At 42.8% G+C, this 19,394-nt stretch overlaps 1 protein-coding gene and 1 long non-coding RNA gene across 25 annotated transcripts in view; one reads left to right on the top strand and one right to left on the bottom strand.

Moving 5' to 3' along the window:
- The window catches only part of ENOX1 (ecto-NOX disulfide-thiol exchanger 1), a 550,271-nt gene that overhangs the window by 499,635 nt on the left and 31,242 nt on the right, over positions 1-19,394 (top strand). The window lies entirely within an intron of this gene.
- Positions 5,263-19,394, bottom strand: part of LOC144288011 (uncharacterized) — an 88,565-nt gene continuing 74,433 nt past the window's right edge. For 6 of the 15 annotated variants that reach the window (XR_013355933.1, XR_013355935.1, XR_013355932.1 and 3 more), the window contains 3 exons: positions 7,320-7,476; positions 6,673-6,760; positions 5,267-5,525 (listed from right to left, as the gene is read on the bottom strand). This is a non-coding gene — a long non-coding RNA (uncharacterized LOC144288011). Of the gene's footprint in view, positions 5,526-6,672; positions 6,761-7,319; positions 7,477-19,394 lie in introns of all 15 variants that reach the window. The other 9 variants (XR_013355939.1, XR_013355945.1, XR_013355941.1 and 6 more) reach the window with 5 other exon arrangements.

The following is a 19,394-nucleotide window of genomic DNA, read 5'->3' as shown; positions in this document are numbered from 1 at the left end:
TGACCGCCTAATACTTCATGCCACAGATGTGCTCTTGTTTATGTAATCAGTTCCTGCCATGGGACTTCAAAATATTTGTTTTTGCTGTCACAGGCAGTATGCAGTGAGTATTCTCTAACAATTCTCTAACAATTCATCTACCATGTTAGCACTCTTTTTTAAAAAAAGATTTTTATTTATTTATTCATGAGAGACAGAGAGGCGGAGACATAGGCAGAGGAAGAAGCAGGCTCCTCGCAGGGAACCCGATGTGGGATTTGATCCCGGGACCCCAGGATCATGACCTGAGCCGAAGGCAGGCACTGAACCGCTGAGCCACCCAAGTGCCCCCGTTTTAGCACTTTTTAAACATGGAAGATTTCCATTTGATCCGGACTTAGGGATGGTGAGAGATCCACGGATTCTTTAAAAATGTTCAAGCTCAACACCTTCGTGGTAAGTGGCGAAATGCACAGCCAATAATAATGTTTGGTGGTTACCACATAGAGAGGATGCTGAGTCCCTTAACAGAAGGAAAACAACTCCCAAGAATGTTTGCATCCTGAAGAGAGAGGCAGACTGTATAGACTTCATAAATAATTTAGAAAAATAATACCAAGACGTGTTATTTGGGGTTTTGTGCTATGAGCTGAAGGTCAGACTTCTTGGTGGTCGGAGGGTCTCTGGGTGGACTGCAGACCCAGGCTCACAGAAGCAGGCCACCCCCACCCCCCTGAGGCTTGTCCACCCTCTGGAGAAAAACGCATGAGACTGAGAAGAGGGATCAATCAAAAACAAAATGAGTCCGAACCTCAAATAGAAAATTATTTCTTTCTAGTGTGGCCAAGACACCTGTAAGCCCCAGACCGTTAACAGCAGATGCACGTAAGCATACACAGACATGGCTTGAGTGCAAGCAGCATCATTTTAAAGTCAAGTAAACCCAGAGAGCTTCATCACAGTTCGGCAGCTTAGGGCTACCCGAGATGCTGATGATCAAAAACGAAGAGGAAGAAAGTTGGAGAACGTTTGTGGGAAAAGCCAGGGGTCCAAAAGGTGGGCAGAAGCAGAGGTTGGTTCTGATGCCTCGGGAAGAGCATAAGGGAGAGCCTGGGGAGCCTCCTTTGCTCAAACAACTTCGGTTCCTGCTGGCACAGCAGCAAGGTCAGGGGTCTGAAAAGAGCGGGGGACGCACCAGGGACTCATCGGTGGGTAAAGGCCCCCCGAGTCCTGTGTTACCGGGGAGCCCCAAGGCTCCTGATCCTATTGCTGGAATACGGCACGTCCTTCGGGGACTCCCGCACTCCTGGTGGGGCCGTGGGCGCAGGAGACCAGGCAGGGGAGAGGTGTGGGGTGCAGCAGCCAGGGCGGGGGCCAGCTCCCCTCTGCGATGCTGACCTCCCCCAGGGCTCCCCGGCCCCCCGGGGGGGGGGGGTCCCGTAAGGCTGTGAAGGGCAGCCGGTCCCCTGTGGCGCACACACCGCGCATCCCCGGGCCTCCTCCATCGAAGTGCCACATAACTCACCGGACTGTGGCATTTCTTTGGGGAAACATGTAGGCGGATGACAAAGAAGAAAAGTGGGTGGAAAGAGGGGGAGAAGGGGCAGGGAAGACCGCGACAGGGAGTTTTCCTCTTCTGTCACCTGCTGCTGCCCCCCAGCACCTGTGGATCGACCCCGGCCGGGCCCGAGGGGGGCCCTTCGCGGTCACACGCACCCCTGCCAGCTGCAGGGACGAACTCTGCCTGCACCAGGGTGTGGCTGTGGCCGCACGGATCTGCACGCTTCTGAAAACGTCATCCAAAGAGAAGGTCCTTGAATGTGGAACAAAAAGCTCAGAGGTTCATCTGCAAATAAAATACTGGTGGGTTTCCTGGAGGTGACTACAGAAAAATTTGGACTTGGAAAGAAGTGGGTTCGAACTCCCACAGTCAGGCGAAGTGTGTTGTCGCCCCTCAACCTCCAAACTCTCCCCGGCCTTGATGGCAATGCCTCTCTCTATTCCCTTCCTCCGTCCCTAGGGCCCGACAGGTGGGAATCCACGGGCTGTGAGGCCACGCTGGCCAGGTGTGCCCCACGTCCCCATCTCGGCCCCTGCACGCGGCCAGGGGGCCACCTCAGGGCACCAGAGGACCTGTTCGTAGCCACCTGTACCTGCACATCATATTCAAACTTCCGAGCAGGCCGCAACCCCCACCCTTTGGGCGTTAGCTCTAACCCAGGGTGCCAGAGAGTCTCAGAATTTCAGCAGAGCAAACCCCCTCCGCGTGTTCCTAACCCTGGCAGAGCGCAGGTGGAAGTGGGGAGGAGGGTGCCCACAGGAAGAGACCCTCGGGGGTCAGGTTCATTACAGAGAGACCCGGGGGACTTCTGCTGAAGGAACAAGCGAGTAGTTCTGAGCCGTACAGGTGGCCGAGCCACGGAGGTCTTTGCCCGTCGCCCGCCCAGGCGGCAGGTGCTTGTCAACATGCCCAGTCACCTGGAGACTCGTGAGCAGCGCCTTATCAGGTATATGGCAGCCGTTCTCCAAAAACTCTGCAGGTTCCCCTGAAAAGACTCACCAGCCTTGGAACACTTAATGTTTTGTTTTGTTTTTTTTTTTTCAGATCTCTGTTCATTTGATTTTTTTTTTTCAAGAAAATCCTATAAGCCTCAGCCTTCCCAGCCCTGAAATTGCCCTTGTAGGGGAGATTTGTGGCTGCGATGCTCAGCATCACCGTCATTTTTATTGTTATGTCAGCTTCCCCCATGAGATTAGAGTGCCTTTCTTTGTCTGGACAATTTCCAGACTGTTCAACGTATACTGATGAGCGACTTTTTGCCTGCCATGCAAATGCCACCTGTTTTTAAGCCTAGGTCAGTTCCTGTTTCTCAGGGCCTTATCCTAAGATCAGCCCAAATCAATTAGCACCTTCCCCATATTTCCAAGGTATTTCTCAGCATTCCAGACATTCTGAACAACCCGGTTATGATAGGCCTATGGCCTCAACTCAGGCATAAGCGCCTCAATGGCAGGTGATGTGTGTATGCCTTACAGAACCCATCATAATCACGAGCCTGTGTTGGTGGGTATATTTGTAGGTACACTTAAAAATTAATGACTGATGATTTAATTGACATAGAATTTCTAGCAGCCTAGGACAGCTCTGTGAATCTGCTCAGCCTGGTTAGGCGAGAGATGCAATGCACATACTTCCTTGTGTACATTCTCAGCAGGTGATCTTCAAGGTGAACATACTCCATTCCGCTTCACTGTAAGATGTGTCCTGGAGGGATGGCTGGGTGGCTCAGTGGGTTAAACATCTGACTCTTGATTTCAGCTCAGGTCCTGATCTCAGGGTTGTGAGGTCGAGCCCTGCATCAGGCTCCCTGCTCAGTGTGGAGTCTACTTGAGGTTCTCTCTCTCTCTCCCTCTGGCCCTCCCCCTCCTCATGTGTGCTAAGTAAATAAATTAATTTATTTTTTTTAAATGTTCAGTATATATGAATAGACTTTTTTTTAAATTTTTATTTATGATAGTCAGAGAGAGAGAGAGAGAGAGAGAGAGGCAGAGACACAGGCAGAGGGAGAAGCAGGCTCCATGCACCAGGAGCCCGACGTGGGATTCGATCCCAGGTCTCCAGGATCGCGCCCTGGGCCAAAGGCAGGCGCCAAACCGCTGCGCCACTCAGGGATCCCGATTAATTTGTTTAAAAAAGATGTGTACACGCATCTTGTAGATTGAGAAAGTTAGAGCTGAGATGGTCGGTATCACCTCACCTAACTTTTCTTTTATGGATTTTAATTTGGTACGTGTTTTCTTGCCTGAATGTTGCATGCCTGTGACTCTTACATTCTGGAAGGCAGTGTTTCTCAAACTTCAGCAAGCAACAAAATCGAATGGAGAGCTGCTTAAAACACAAATCGCTGGGCTCCAACCTAGAGTTTCAGATTGGATTAAATCTGGGCTGGAGCCTGCAAACCTGCATTTCTCACAAGCTCCCACATGATGCCCAACTCCACTTTGCATAACTGCCACCTGCTTTCCACCCTCATCCAGGTCAAATGCAGCGCTTGGCTTCCATAGCACCCAAGGCCAACCCCCGTCATGGCTTATATCACACTGTATTTTGCTGTCTTTTACATGCCTGCCATCCCCTGGACACTTAACATTCTTTGAGAGTAGGAACTACTATTATTCATCTGTGAATCTTGTCTAGCATAAAGCCCACCACATAGTCGATGCTCAAGAAATATTTGATGAATGTAAGAAAGGTGGAGGCCCAATAAATTCCAATCAAACTGTGCTGAACTGAGGTGTCTAGGGACTTTATTTAGTCCAAATGTTGAACTCTTCTGCCATTCGACACCCCCCCCCCAAAAAAAAAAGACTGTACGAGGAGTAATTTAAGAAAGCACGTCCAGACCACAGACTCAGAGCTAGCCTTGTCCGTACACATCTGGGTGCTGGGCCATGTGATGTTGCAGGCACAGTGCTGCATAGGGACCGTTTGCCATCAAAACCCCATTGCTGTCCCCAAGGGGCACATGGCCCACCAAGGAGATGGCGTGTGCCAAAAAAGGGAAATCAGCAAAGACTGGCTCTCAGTAAGGAAGCTCTCGTCCTGGGGCAGGACGAGGGGCTTGAATGAAGTGGAGAAGTTGTGATTCCCTGAGAAGTGACTCAGCCAGAAGGCAGTACAGACTCCTAGCTCCAGAGTCTGCCTGCGGGGCTCCTGTCTTAGAGCCGCTACTTTCCAGGTATCTGAACTTAGGAAGCTACTCACCTTATTTGTGCCTCGATGTCTTCATCTGTAAACAGGAATAACAGTAGTACCAGCATCTGGCATCTACCAAGTATTTGGCAAGGGCTAAATATTAGTATTCCCATCATGACCATTATTCATATTATTTTTTATCCAGAGAACTTCCTACTGTACACGCACCGTGCACCAGCAATCAAGACACTTAGTCCTTGGAATATCTCTCATGTTGCATATGCAAGAACACAGAGGAGGGAACTAGACTCTGGTGTGTTGGGAGGGGAGACTGTTGAATGTTTACTGAGATCTCAGAGTGTGCCTGGCCAACCTTGTGAAATTTGATTTTCCTTTAATAATAATTAAATGTCTTTTTCATTTATCAGATTGCATCCCATCTATTCTCATGACCTAATTTACCACTATAAAGGTCAAAAAAAAACCCTCTGAATTTTAATATTATCATTAGTAACGTAAACTCCAGCAGGTGAAAATTATGATAGTGGGTGCTTTGTAGCGGAGAAAAATAAGAAACGTCACACTGAGAAATGGACTGGGAAAATAACATGCCAAGAGCACCATAATACAATTAATCTTTACCAGCAATAGAGTCAGTATCATACAAGATAAATCAAACCAACTAATTCTGGATGCACATACATACATTTAAAAGTAGTTCACTTTAGTTTCTTCTGTTTGCTGCTCTGTTTTTATTGGTTAAGGAGATTTTTCATGTCAGTACTTCTGCAGGCTATGAAGGGTATACACTTGCGTAGGTAGAGCCATGTGGGTTCCATTTTTTTATGTCCTGAAGAGAAACACACAGCTGTGTTTGAGATCGAATGTGTTTGGTAACATCTACAAATGGCATATAGGATAACTAAAAATACTACGACATACGCTTTAAATAATGAATGGAATTATTTGAATACAAAGGAATTTTTTCTCTCACTTTTAGACCATTTGTATTTAATATGACTGTCACAAGACTACGCCAAAAGAAAGTCATTCGTCTGCCAGCTTGAGAGCACAGTTTAAGCATGGTGTGAACTGTCATAGTCGTAATTAAGTTATGATCCAGGCAGCCGTGATGCTCTTACTATTTAATGGGAAACATTACAAAATTGGAATTAGTCTTCCCTGTCAAAGTCCTGTTCTCTTTTAAAAGTACATGTGGTAAAATCCCTATTTTTCAAATAAGAACCAAAGCAATAATAATATACATGTGTATAGGTGTGTATATTATTATGTTCTATATACGCGGGAAGGAGGGTTCTACATAAAATATAAAAGACAAATAACTGAAAGTTAAGAGTGCTTCCACCTGGATAGGCAAGTTTCAGTTAATATCTATTTTCTTTTTATATTTTATGATTTTTCTACACTGAAAAAATATATTACATTTTGTAATGAGAAAACCAAGAAAGGCTCTTACTAAGAATTAAAGTGAACTGGAGAACGGTCTTAAATTTTGGAAAGGAAAGGAAAAGAACAGAGTTATAAGCTTAGAATGGGCTCCGCAAAAGCTAATATTTAAATTAAAAACATATTGAAAGCATTAATATGGATAAATTTTTACCGTCTTCAACCTAAGATAATAAAAAAGTGATTTTACTTGAAAAGGATGCTTCAGCAAATGCATTTAGGAACCGAAAGAATGCAGAACAGCCAAAGCTTTTTATGCTGGCTTTTTCACTGTCCACTGTATACACTCCTCACGGTCTTCTTGTAAATCACTCCAGGCCAAGGGTCCTGACCAAACCCTATGACCGCCACTCAGTCTCACGTGTGATTATCCTCTCTGTGTAGCAACAGACCCATTTGATTGATTTAATTCAACAAATATTACTGAGAGTCTACTATTTAGTCTTTCAAAAATGTTGGGTACAGATGTGCTACTTGCAGGGGACTCTGCTGGGTACCGAGGACGCCATCCTGTGTAGACAAATGCTTACTGGTATAGCCATCCCACAAAGTCCAGGCAACTCTTGAGGTGACAGGGAGCACTGGTGACACTTCTGGGATGACAGGTGGGCGGTGGGGCTGTGCAGGAGGGAGAGAGACAGAAGATGGGCTGGAAGGTCATTCCCAGCCCAGCCACCCTCCTGAGCTCGTGCACCATATTCCCCCTGCCTTTGAAAGACCCCACACCTGGCATTTCTAAATTATTGGAGCCTGCACTTCCCCTTCTCTGTGCTCTCTGATTCTAGTATCATTGTCCTGCTAGTCATCCAGATTTGATTTGTTTAAAAAAATTTTTGAGGTCTCCTCTTTGTTTTTTACACACAGAATCTGTCCATTCTTTCTTTAGAATGGCTTTTGTGTCCCCCCCCCCCACCACTTTTCTCTCTTTTCCTGCCACCTCACTGGCTCTGCCTTATGATCACGTAGCTGGGGTGCAGCTGGAGCTCCATCATGGGTCCCCCTGCCTGAGCCTCTTCACCTGTTAGCCAGCCATTCCTGCATGGGGCCCACACTTGGTCTTAGGGAGCGCTGCTCTGACCTTGCCCCCTGCCCCCTACATCTTCCAAACCAGGAGAGCATGTGTGCTGTATCTTCTTCTCTACTGGCCCTGGCACTCTGCCTTTGAAATTATTCCTACCTGTTACATAGGCCATGGGTACAAGCCACACTTGTCCAAAGGAAGTCAGTCACCATCTAACCAGAGCAGGCAGCCAGGCCCTGTCCCTGCTAATGCTGTTCCTCGGCCAGTCCCCTGCTGGCTTTCTACCTTGCTCCTCTTTGCCTTAATGCCTGTGCTGAAAAAAAAAAAAATGCCTGTGCTGGCTCTGAATGCATGAGGACAGTAGGCAGCCCTCAGAAGAGGATTTGATCCCCATGCTCAACAGGCATTTTTTAATTGACAAGGATCATAATAGGTGCCAGGAAGGCATTCAAGAGAGGCAGCCTAGCACTGTAGTTAAGACTCTGGAGTGAGACTGCGTTGGTTCAAACATGGCATCTGCTTCTTACTAGTTGTGTGACCTGAAGCAAGTCATTAGTCTCTGTATGCCTCACTTTCCTCAGCTGTAAAATGGGAATGCAGTATTACCTCATTGGGCTGTTAAAAGGATTAAATGAGTTCATATTCATAAAGTTCTTTATAATGCTACTTATACATAGAGATGCCTGGGTGGCTCAATGGTTGAGCATCTGCCTTCAGCCCAGGTTGTGATCCCAGGGTCCTGGGATTGAGTCCTGCATCTGACTCCCTATGGGGAACCTGCTTTTCCCTCTGCCTGTGTCTCTGCCTCTCTCTCTCTCTGTCTCTCTCATGAATAAATAAATAAAATCTTTTTTAAAAATACTACTTGCACATACTAAGCACTATCTAAGTATTTAATAAATAAACAAAACCAAGAATAATCTGAAAAGGCTACCAAGAGAACTACTGTGTCTGGATGCCTCTGGCACCTAAACAGTATCTTCTATAATCACTAAAACACCACACTGTATCTAGTCAGTCCTGAGAATAATGAAAGTGAATTATGATGATAAAAATGATGGTACAATATATTCCCTGAAGGTCATGGTTTTCAAAAGCATGGTCTCACATAGGACATTTGGCCTTCACGACAACCTTGGGTTCTTTAGCCATGTTTTACCTAAGAGAAAGCTAAGTTGACCCTAAAGTTAACATAAATAATGGTGACAGAAAGAGAATAAGGGTTCCATTGGCCACGCTGCCTCACTGGCTTGGAAATGGTGACTACCCTAAAGGAGTCTGTGGTTTTGCTGAAGAAACAAACACAGATGACTCAGTTCTATCCAGTTGTGTAAGTGATCAACTGCCACATAAGTAACATAGGAAATGTGTGAAGATAAGGAAAACTTGCAAATAGCCTGGAAGAAAGGCCTCTGCGAGATATGGGACTTGTATATAATGTGTGTATAATGTGAGCTGGAAGTGGTAAGGAAAAGAGACGAGGCTGGCTGAGAACATATCTGGACATATCGGCCATTTTGGTAGGATCGAGCCAGAAATGCCAGGCTTGGTGTGGCATTTTCCTGTGGGTTATCACAAAGCATCCAAGTTTTAAACTGGAGATTGACAGGATGAAAGTGGCATTTGAGAAAACTGGTCTGGTAATCTCCTATCAGGGAAAGGAAGAGACCAGAGGAGGAGACAAAACAGGGGGTTCTTTTAGCGGTCAAAACAAGAAACTAGCAGAACTGTAGCAGAGCGCCAGTAGTGGAAATGGGGAAGGGCCATGAGAGACATTTCACAGGAACCTGATAGAATTCGGATCTAGAGAGGTCTTAGAAGCACTTAGGGAGTAGGTGACAATAAATCAAAATAAGATGAATATTTCAAGCCCCCTACAATTGCATGAAGGATGGTGCTACTAACAGAAATGGGAAAGTTAGAGGAGGCTGTGGTCAGAGATGAATTAGGTTTTAGAGAATTTTAGAAGCACACGTTAGGTAGGGCTGAGTTCAGACTTTCTTTTTTAATTAGGAAATTTCCTTAAATGAAGCTTTACACAGAAGTCCTGGTATTCTAAAACAGAAGAAAGCAGTAAAGGAGTGGGAAATCTAGAGATCTGCTCTTTGAACCTTCCACACCACCTCTGTAGAGCTGATGGGGCTCCATGGGACATTATCCAGAGGTGACTGGCTCCACCCAGTACCCTCCTTTGTAGACAAGTGATCTAAGACTTGAGGAGGTTGAGTAACTTCCCCCAAAGTCAAACAGTTGTTGGTTGAAGAATCAAGGCTAAAACTCATGTATGTGGTGTGTCTTGCACCACCTCATGGTCACCTCTCACTTTGAACTCAAACTGGGCAGTGGTAAATCCAAGCAGACAACCCCAGTGGTCAGCTGATGACAAGGAACAGAAAGTAAAGAGTTAAGTGCGATGATGGTTGAACCCATGAGAATGAAGGACCTCTGGTAAAAGGGACTACAGAAGAAAGAGTGGTGAGTGAACTCTGGCAAGTACCAAAGTTAGACTATAAGCGGAAGAACAAAGTAACCTCCTTCCCCTTCTTCTCCATGTGTCGTGGGCCAGCAGAGGGAATTAAAAGCCAGTGGAAACTAAACAAAATTTAGGAGGAAAAAGACCAGGACCTTTTAGGTAACAGGAGTAAGTGAGACAGATGATTTAAGAGACGCTGATGTCAACGTTGTCAAATATCACATGGTAAGAGACTGAGAAAACAGAGTCACTGAAAATCTTTCAAAGGACAGCTAATGGGGTGATTGATGGGAAAGCTGAGATTTCAGATGGGAAGGCAGTAAACACAGTGCCCTCAAATATTCAAGAAGCTTTGTAGTAGAAAGGAAATAGCACTGAAGTTACAGAGGTCATGGGAATAGTGAAATGAAAGGAATAACCAGAGGAGTCTAGGAAGCTGGGAAGCCACGTTCTCGGTTCTTAGGGGCTTGGCGGATGGATGGGAACAAAAACAAAACAACACAGGCAATTCTAGGTCGCAGTAAATTATTGAGGAAGAGCTTTGCTAAATGGGTAAATTACCTTGGTCATCTCTCAAGGTAACCGATAAGGACTCTCAGAGGGGAAATTTCTGCCTTCAAGTAGCTGACTCTTGAAGAAGTCTTTGAAAAAGTCCATGATATCTAGTTTCCAGTTATTGAAACCTCTTCTTCCAACTCTTTAATGATTCCTTCTAGAGTTAAAAGGTGGGCTGAGAAAAGATTTCTCAGATAATCTTGTCCATCCTCTTGCCAAGGGCAGAACGGTCACCGCTCAAGCATTTTCTAGTCTGGAGTGCTTTTTACCGTGTCAAGTGAATGGTGTTCCCGCCACTTCCCTTGGAATACTATGTCATAATCCTATTGATCTCACTATGAAGAAACTTTTGATCCCCATCCTAATGTTCCTTCCTCCTGTACACTTGATATACTATTAACAGTTTGGCCTTGCAATCCCATCCCCTCTTATCCACATCCAGTTTGCAGTCTCCGGGCATCTAACCCACCTTCTCCAGAACATCTAGTAGACACACAACTCTCCAGGGTTTTATCACATCATCAGGGTAAAGGATTTTAATGTAATAAAATAAAAAGAGTCTTCATATTTTTATGTTTCTAACGATGAAACTTTCCCATTTGGATTAAAGTTCCTTGCATTTTCCAGAAATTTGAGATGAGGACTCATAAGGGCAGTGTTGTTTTTAAGAAAGGGACAAAAAGCCTTTCTAACTTAGGATCTGGAGTCTCAGCAAAAAAAAAAAAAAAAAAAAAAGTGTGTGTCCCTGATAACTAAATAGATAAGTTGGAACATCCTACAGAGAAAATATGAAATTCCCAAGCTAAGACAGAGACTTCCTGTTTTCTCCAGAGTTAGAGATGAAGCATTCACTGCTTATATCCTCTGACATCCTTGAAATCATATTCTTGAAATGCGCTCTCTTTGTGTTTAATATTATGGTCAGTTTGTCCCTAATGTACTAGGTCATTCTGAGAGTAGGTTCTGGTGAGTGCCTGTTGGAGGTTTTATCGGGTGCTTCCAAACAGCCATCCCAGCTTCACCAGATCATCCCCCAACAGAGGTGCCCAGATGGAAGCACATGAGATGGGTAATGTGACCGGAGAGGAACACTGAGCTTTGGGGGAATCCACTTCTTTTATATCAAGTAGTAAGCAAGCCTTTTCTTTGTCCCGGAAGCAGATATCAGGGTTGCTGGCTGTAAACACAAACCTGAGAACTGGCCCATAAAAAGCATGGTCAGGGCCTTGCTTCTAAGTTCAAAAACCTTTATATCCTACTTTCTCTGAAATATCGTGACAAGATGTCATAGAAAGCTTAAGTTCAGGGGCAGCCCAGGTGGCTCAGCAGTTTAGCGCCGCCTTCAGCCCAGGGCCTGATCCTGGAGACCCGGGATCAAGTCCCACATCAGGCTCCCTGCATGGAGCCTGCTTCTCCCTCTGCCTGTGTCTCTGCCTCTTTCTCTCTCTCTCTGTGCCGCTCATGAATAAATAAATAAAATCTTAAAAAAAAAAAGAAGAAAGCTTAAGTTCAACATTTCCAAAGCTGGATGCATCATCTCTCATACTTGCTTCTTTATTTCCCTATTTGCCAAGGCACTTATTTACTCATCCTCAACATTTACCTCATCCACCAGGTCACCAGATGGTTTTTGGTATTTTTTTTTTTAGTTCTGCCTCTTAAATATCTCTTACATTTGCACTCTTTGACTGACTTTTGAACCCTTATCATAAATAATAATAGACTATTTGCAGTAGACTCCAGCCTGGCATCCCTGACTCTAATTTCATTTGCCTCCAAACCGATATCCTAATATGTGGAACCACTCATGTAACTCTTGTGCTGAACACTCCTCAATACTTGAGCTTTCCAAATAAAATCCAAACTCCTACTTCTCCAGCTTCATCTACTGGCATTGCCTGCAAACTTTCTTACAGATCTTTCATAAAAGAATTGCTTGTTGACCCCAGGGCAAGCCACTCTGGACTCCGTATCCTTTTTTTTTTTTTTTGCTTGGACTCTGTATCCTTAACAAGTTAGCATTACTTGGCATACAGTAGGCATGTAGTATATGTATGCAGCATAAATATTTATCAGATGGCTGAAAAGAAAAATAGGCTTAGCAGAAATGCAGCAAAGGTGTGGCTTGGGAAATTAGTTAGGTCCACATTCTCTCTGTATTCCCTTCACCTTAACCAGTCATGAGGATGGAGCTCTTGTGACAAACATTGGATAATTTTGACTTGAAGGCACATGGAGTGAGGGAACAGATGCTACGTATATACTACTTTGTTTTTGTTTTAATTAATTGATTTATATTTTATCTCACTTTTTAAATTTTAATTCCAGTGTTCTATCAGTTTAAGGTGTACAATATAGTGATTCAGCACTTCCATATGTCACCCTTCGCTCGTCATGACAAGTGCCCTCCTTAATCCTCATTAACCTATTTCACCCATCCCCCACCTACCTCCCCTCTGGTGACCAACAGTTTGTTCTCTGTAGTTAAGAGTCTATTTCTTGGCTGGTTTGTCTCTCTCTTTTCCTTTGCTCCTTTCTTTTGTTTCTTGAATTCCACAGAGTGAAATCATACGGTGTTTGTCTTTGTCTGACTTATGTTGCTTAGTATGATACTGTCTAGTTTCATCCATGTTGCTGCAAATGGCAAGATTTCATTCTTTTTATGGCTGAATAATATTCCATTATATATATATACACATATCATTATATATATTACATGTATCACTTTATATATATATATATATATATATATATATATATATATACACACACACATATATATACACACACACACATACATATCACTTGTTCATTATCCATTCATCTATTGATGGACACCTGGGCAGTTTCCATATCTTGGCTATTGTAAATAATGCTGCAATAAACACAGGGCTTCATTAATTCATTTGAATTAGTGTTTTTCTGGGTTTTGTGGGTAAATACTCAGTAGCATGATTTCTGGATCATAAGGTAGTTCCTTTTTAACTTTTGAGAAACCTCCATACTGTTTTCCATAGTGCCTGCACCAGTTTGCATTTGGGTCATCAGTGCAAGAGGGTCCCTTTATCTCCACATCCTCACCAACATTTGTTGTTTCTTGTGTTTTTTTATTTTAGTCATTCTGACAGGTGTGAGGTAATCTCATTGTAGTTTTGATTTGCATTTCCCTGATGCTGAGTGATGTTGAGCAACTTTTCATGTGTCTATTGGCCATCTGGATGTCTTCTTTGGAGAAGTGTCTATTCATGTCTTCTGCCCATTTTTTAATTGGATTAATTGTCTTTTTAGTGTTGAGTTGTAGAAGTTCTTTATATATTTTGGGTACTAACCCTTTTTTTGGGGGGGGGTACTAACCCTTTATCAGATACATCCTTGGCAAATATCTTCTCCCTTCAGTATGTTGCCTTTTAGTTTTGTTGTTTCTCTTTGCTATGCAGAAGCATTTAATTTTGATGTGGTCCCACATTTTTCCTTTTGTTTCCCTTGCCTCAGGAGACATATCTAGGAAAATGTTGCTATGGTCAATGTCAGAGGCACTACTATATGTTCTCCTAGGATTTTTATGGTATCAGGTTCAGTTAGGTCTTTAATTCATTTAGCGTTTATTTTTGTGTGTGGTGTTAGAAAGTGGTCCAGTTTCATTCTTTTGCATGTAGCTGACCAGTTTTCCCAGTACCATTTGTTGAAGAGAATTTTTCCCATTGGATATTCGTTCCTACTTTATCAAAGAAAAGATATTCGTTCCTGCTTTATCAAAGAAAGACCATATAACTGGGTTTATTGTGCCAGTACCATACTGCTTTGATTACTATAGCTTTGTAGTATATGTTAAAATCTGGGATCGTGATACCTCTAGTTTTGTTCCTTTTTTTCAAGTTGCTATCACTATTCAGGGTCTTTCATGGTTCTATACAAATTTTAGGATTCTTTTAGTTCTATGAAAAATGCTGTTGGTATTTTGGTAGAGATTGCATTAAATCTGTAGATTGCTTTGTGTAGTATGGACATTTTAGCAATATGTGTTATTCCAACCCATGAGCATGGGATGTACATTTATATCATCTTCAATTACTTTCATCAGTGTTTTTTTTCTTAAGATTTTATTTATTTATTCATGAGAGACACCGAGAGAGAAGCAGAGACATAGGCAGACGGAGAAGCAGGCTCCATGCAGGGAGCTCAATGTGGGACTCGATCCAGGGACTCCGGGATCACGCCCTGAGCCAAAGGCAGGCACTCAACCACTAAGCCACCCAGGCGTCCCTCATCGGTGTTTTATACTTTTCTGATTACAAGTCTTTCACCTCCTTCATTAAGCTTATTTCTAGGTATTTTATTCTTTTTGGCACAATTGTAAATGGGACTGTTTTCTTAATTTCTCTTTCTGCTGCTTCATTATTAGTGTATAGAAATGCAAGGTATTTCTACATATAGATTTGGTATCTTGCGATCTTATTTCATTTATCACTTCTGGTAGTTTTTTTTTTTTTTAAGTCTTTAGTATTTCCTGTATAAACTACCATGTTATCTGCAAATAGTATAAGTTTTACTTCTTCCTTACTCCATTTAGATGCCTTTTCTTTCTTTTTTCTTATGTGATTGCTGTGGCTAGAACTTCCCAATACTATGTTTAATAAAAGCAGTGAAAGTGGACATTCTTTTCCTGTTCCTGATCTTTGGGGAAAAGCTCTGTTTTTCACCATTGAATATGATGTTAGCTGTGGGCTTTTCATATGTGGCCTTTATTATATTGAGGTATGTTCCCTCTGAACCCGCTAGTTGAAGGCTTTTATCATGAATGGATGTTGTACTTTGTCAAGTGCTTTTTTTGCATCTATTGAAAATGACACTAGATTTCTATCTTTCTCTGACTGATTTATCACATTTATTTGTGAATATTGAGCCACAGGAATAAGTCCACTTGATCTTGGTGAATGATTTTTTAATGTATCACTGGATTCGCTTTGCTAATATTTTGTTGAGGATTTTGCATCTATGTTCAACAGGGATACTGGCCTGTAGTTCTTTTTGTCTTTACCTGGTTTTGGTATCACGGCAATTCTGCCCTCCCAAAGTAAATTTGGAAGCTCTCCATCCTTTTTTTTTTTTTTTTTGAAATAGTTTGATAAGAATAGATATTAACTCTTCTTTAAATATTTGCTAGAATTCATCTGTGAAGCTGTCTAGTCCTAGATTTTTGTCTCTTTGACTCCTGGATCTGGATTTTTGTTTCCTTCTCCAGATTTGAGAAGTTTTCAGCTATTATTTCTTCAAATAAATTTTTTTTAAAGATTTTATTTATTTATTCATGAGAGGCACACATACACACACAGAGAGAGAGAGAGAGAGAGAGGCAGAGGCAGAGACACAGGCACAGGGAGAAGCAGGCTCCATGTAGGGAGCCTGATGTGGGACTCAATCCCAGGTCTCCAGGATCACACCCTCGGCTGATGGTGGTGCTAAACCGCTGAGTCACCCTGGCTGCCCTCAAATAAATTTTCTGCCCCCTTTTCTTTCTTTTCTTCTTTTGGGATCCCTCTATTGAGAATGTTATTATGCTTGATGGTGTTGCTGGGTTCCCTTAGTCCATTTGCATTTATTTATTTCTCTCTCTCCCATTCAACTTGTTTTCTATGACTCTGTCCTCCAGGTTGCTGATCCATTTTTCAGTTTCTTCTATTATACTACCTACTCCATCTATTGTATTTTGGGAGTTGGGGTACAGAGGAAGGAGTGAGAACCTTAAGCAGGCTCTCACCCAGCATGGAGCCCAAATGGGGCTCAATCTCATGACCCTGAAATCATGATCTAAGCCAAAATCAAATCAGGCGCTTAACTGACTGAGCCACCCAGGCACTCCCCAAATAGAGTATTTTTAATTTCAGTTATTGAGTTCTTCATCTCTAGTTGGTTCTTTTTAATATTTACTGTCTCTTTGGTAAGGGTCTCACTGAGGTCCCTCCACTCATTCCTCCAGTCTATGACCTTTACTTTAAATTCTCTATGGGGCATGTTACTTCATTTAGCTCTCCTGATGTCATGCTGTTTTCATTTGGGACATATTCCTCTGTTTTCTCATTTCTTCTGACTCTCTGTTTCTGTGTGCTAGGAATGTCATCTACAACTACTACTCTTGAAAGTAGTGGCCTTATGAAGATGTCCTGTAGTGCCTTGAAGGCAATGCCCCTTCTTCACCAGAACCTCGAGTTTCAGGGGTATCTCCTATGTGTGTTGTGCACACTCCACTGTTGTGCCAGCGCTGCATTCTGCCTTCAGTCTCGTCACCCGCAATGGCTGTCTTTGCCTGTTGTGAGCAGGGTTTGGTCCCTATGTTGTTACCTGTTGTGAGCAGGGTTGGTCCCTATGTTATTTATTCTTCAAATAAATTTTCTTTTTTTTTTTTTTTAAAGATTTTATCTGGACCTGCCCTGGATGTGATTTGAATCAGACCAGCATTTGCTAGAGATACAGTAGCACTGCAGGGTGCTTTCCCTGAGAAGCTTTCATTGGTGGGTGGCGCCTGGAGCCTGCAGTCATACCCAACTACTGCTGGGGGTGTAGTTGGACTGCTTTATGTAGTTATCCTCCACTCACCCCCTGGGCAGGAGTCACTTTGGAGTGGTGCTGGCCCCTGCTAGGAGTGCTTGCACACTGCACTTTGAATGGACTCTGACCAAGGGTATATTGTGAAGGGCATGTCTGCAGGATAATTTAGGGGTGGGGCATGTAGTATTAGCAAATGTGTGGGTCTACTGTGAGATGTAAAGTGGACCTGCTTTATAAAACTCCTGCTGCAGGGCTGAGACCTGCAGCTGCCTGGATGGATGCAGGCAGGTTGGAAGAGGCAGATGGGCAGAAAGCAGCAGGTGCAGGGAAGGCAGTATTTATAAGGTATGCCCAGGTCTGCTTGTGGGAGGAGACCTGGAGCAGAGGCCTGGCTAGAGGGGGCATGTCCACAGGAGAACATGAGGTGGGGCTCACTGTTAATAAGTTAGGTGGAGAGTTTGGAATGCTGCTGGTTCCCACAGGTGTCTGTGTTGGGGGGAGAGGAGGGGCAATGGTACTTTACAGCTCCTTTATTCCTGGAGAAGTCTCCCAACAATCCCTGGCCCTCCAACACATGCTCTGAGATTATTAAATAAATCTCTTTCTCTGATATACCCCAGGCAGTTTGCAAAATGCTGCTTCTGTGCAGGATTTCATGCTGATGGGCTGTGTTTGTGTTTGTGCTGTCTCTTTTAGGGCTTGGGCTCCATTTCCTCTAACCTTCCTCTCTCAGAGAAGAACCTGCTGACTTTTACAGTTCCAAGTGTTAGGTCCTTCTGATTGTAAGAACTCCTGAAATTACGTCCCTCTGGTTTCCAAAGCCATATTGCAAGGATTTATCTTTCCTGTGTGAGTTCCCTGTGCCTGAGGTACCTGGTGTAATAGTCTTCTTCTCTCCCTCTTCACACCCACGGTGTCCCTCCATCCCTCCTGCATACAGTCTTGTGGGTCCATGTAACTCCCAACCATGTCTCTGTCTTTTCTTGCCTCTTCAATCAGCCTCCTCTTTACATTTAGTGGTGGAGAGTCTGTCCTGCCAGTCTTCAGGTCATTTTTCAGGTTATTTATACCGATGTGTTACCTAGTTGTTCAGTGGGACAAGATGAGCTTAGGATTGTCCTATTCCACCATCTTCTGTGGAGATCCTTCTATTTTTAATTATTTGAGGAATCTCTGTATTGTTTTCCACAGTGACTGTACCAATTTGCCTTTCCACCAATGGTACATGAGGGTTCCTTTTTCTCCATATCCTCACCAACACTTGTTGCTTCTTGTGTTTTTGATCTTAGCCATTCTCACAGGTGTGAGGTGATATCTCATTGTGGTTTTAATTTGCATTTCTCTGATGATAAGTGATACTGAGCATCTTTTCATGTGTATTGACCATCTGTATGTCTTCTTTGGAAAGACATCTGAGGCATCTATTCAGATCCTCTGCTAATTTTTAAATATGATTCTTTAGAAGGTTTTTGGCATTGAGTTGTATAAGTTCTTTACATATTTGGGATATTAGGCCTTTACTGGATATATAATTTGCAAGTATCTTCTCCCATTCAGTAGGTTACCTGTTTTGTTTTGTTGATGGTTTCCTTCACTGTTCAGTGAAGCATTTTTATTTTGACATAGTCCCAATAGTTTATTTTTGCTTTTGCTTCACTTGCCATGAGAGACATAGCTATAAAAATGTTGCTAAGGCTGATGTCTGAGAAATTATTGCCTGTGTTTTCTTCTAGAATTTTTACATTTTAGATTTCAGGTCTCACGTTTAGGTCTTTAGTTCATTGTGAGTTTATTTTGTGTGTGTTGTGTTAGAAAGTGGTTCAGTTTTCCCAACACCATTTATTGAAGAGACTTTTTTTCTCCACTGTATATTCATGCCTCCTTTGTCATAGATTAATTTACCATGTAAATATGGGTTTATTTGGGGGCTCTGTATTCTGTTCCCTTGATCTCTATGTGTTTTTGTGCCAGTACAATTTTGAAAACTGTAGGTTTGTTGTATAGTCTGAAATCTGGAATTATAAAGTGTCTAGCTTTTTCCTTCTTAAGACTGACTTGGCTATTCCAGATCTTCTTGGTTCCATACACGTTATGAGTATTTGTTCTAGTTTTGTAAAAAAAAAAAAAATGCTGTTGGATATTGCACTAAGTCTGTAGAGTGCATTGGGTAATATGGACATTTAAAAATTATTCTTCTAAATCAAAAACATGGAATATATTTCCATTTGTTTATGTCATCTTCATTTTTTTCATCAATATTTTAGTTTTCAGAGGATAGGTCTTTCACCTTCTTGGTTAAGTTTTTTATTAGGTATTTTATTCTTTTTGGCACAATTGTAAATGGAGTTGTTTTCTTATTTCTTCTTCTGCTACTTTGTTAGTATATAGAGATGCTACTGATTTGGGGGTATTATTTTTGTATTCTCTCAGTTAACTGAATTCGTTTATTACTTCTAGCAGTGTTTCAGTAGAATCTTAAAGATTTTCTGTGTAGTAGTACATCATCTGCAGTAACAGTTTAACTTCTTTACCAATATGGATGCCTATTTCTATTTCTTCACTGACTCCTGTGGCTAGAACTGTGTTGAATAAAAGTGGAGAAAGTGGACATCCATGTCTTGTTCCTGATCTTAAAGGAAAAACTCTGTTTCTCCCCG

This window comes from Canis aureus, chromosome 17 (assembly GCF_053574225.1).
Source record: "Canis aureus isolate CA01 chromosome 17, VMU_Caureus_v.1.0, whole genome shotgun sequence".
NCBI classification, from domain to species: Eukaryota; Metazoa; Chordata; class Mammalia; order Carnivora; family Canidae; genus Canis; species Canis aureus.
Note: the sequence above shows the minus strand (reverse complement) of the source record. Positions and strands in the feature narration are given on the sequence as shown.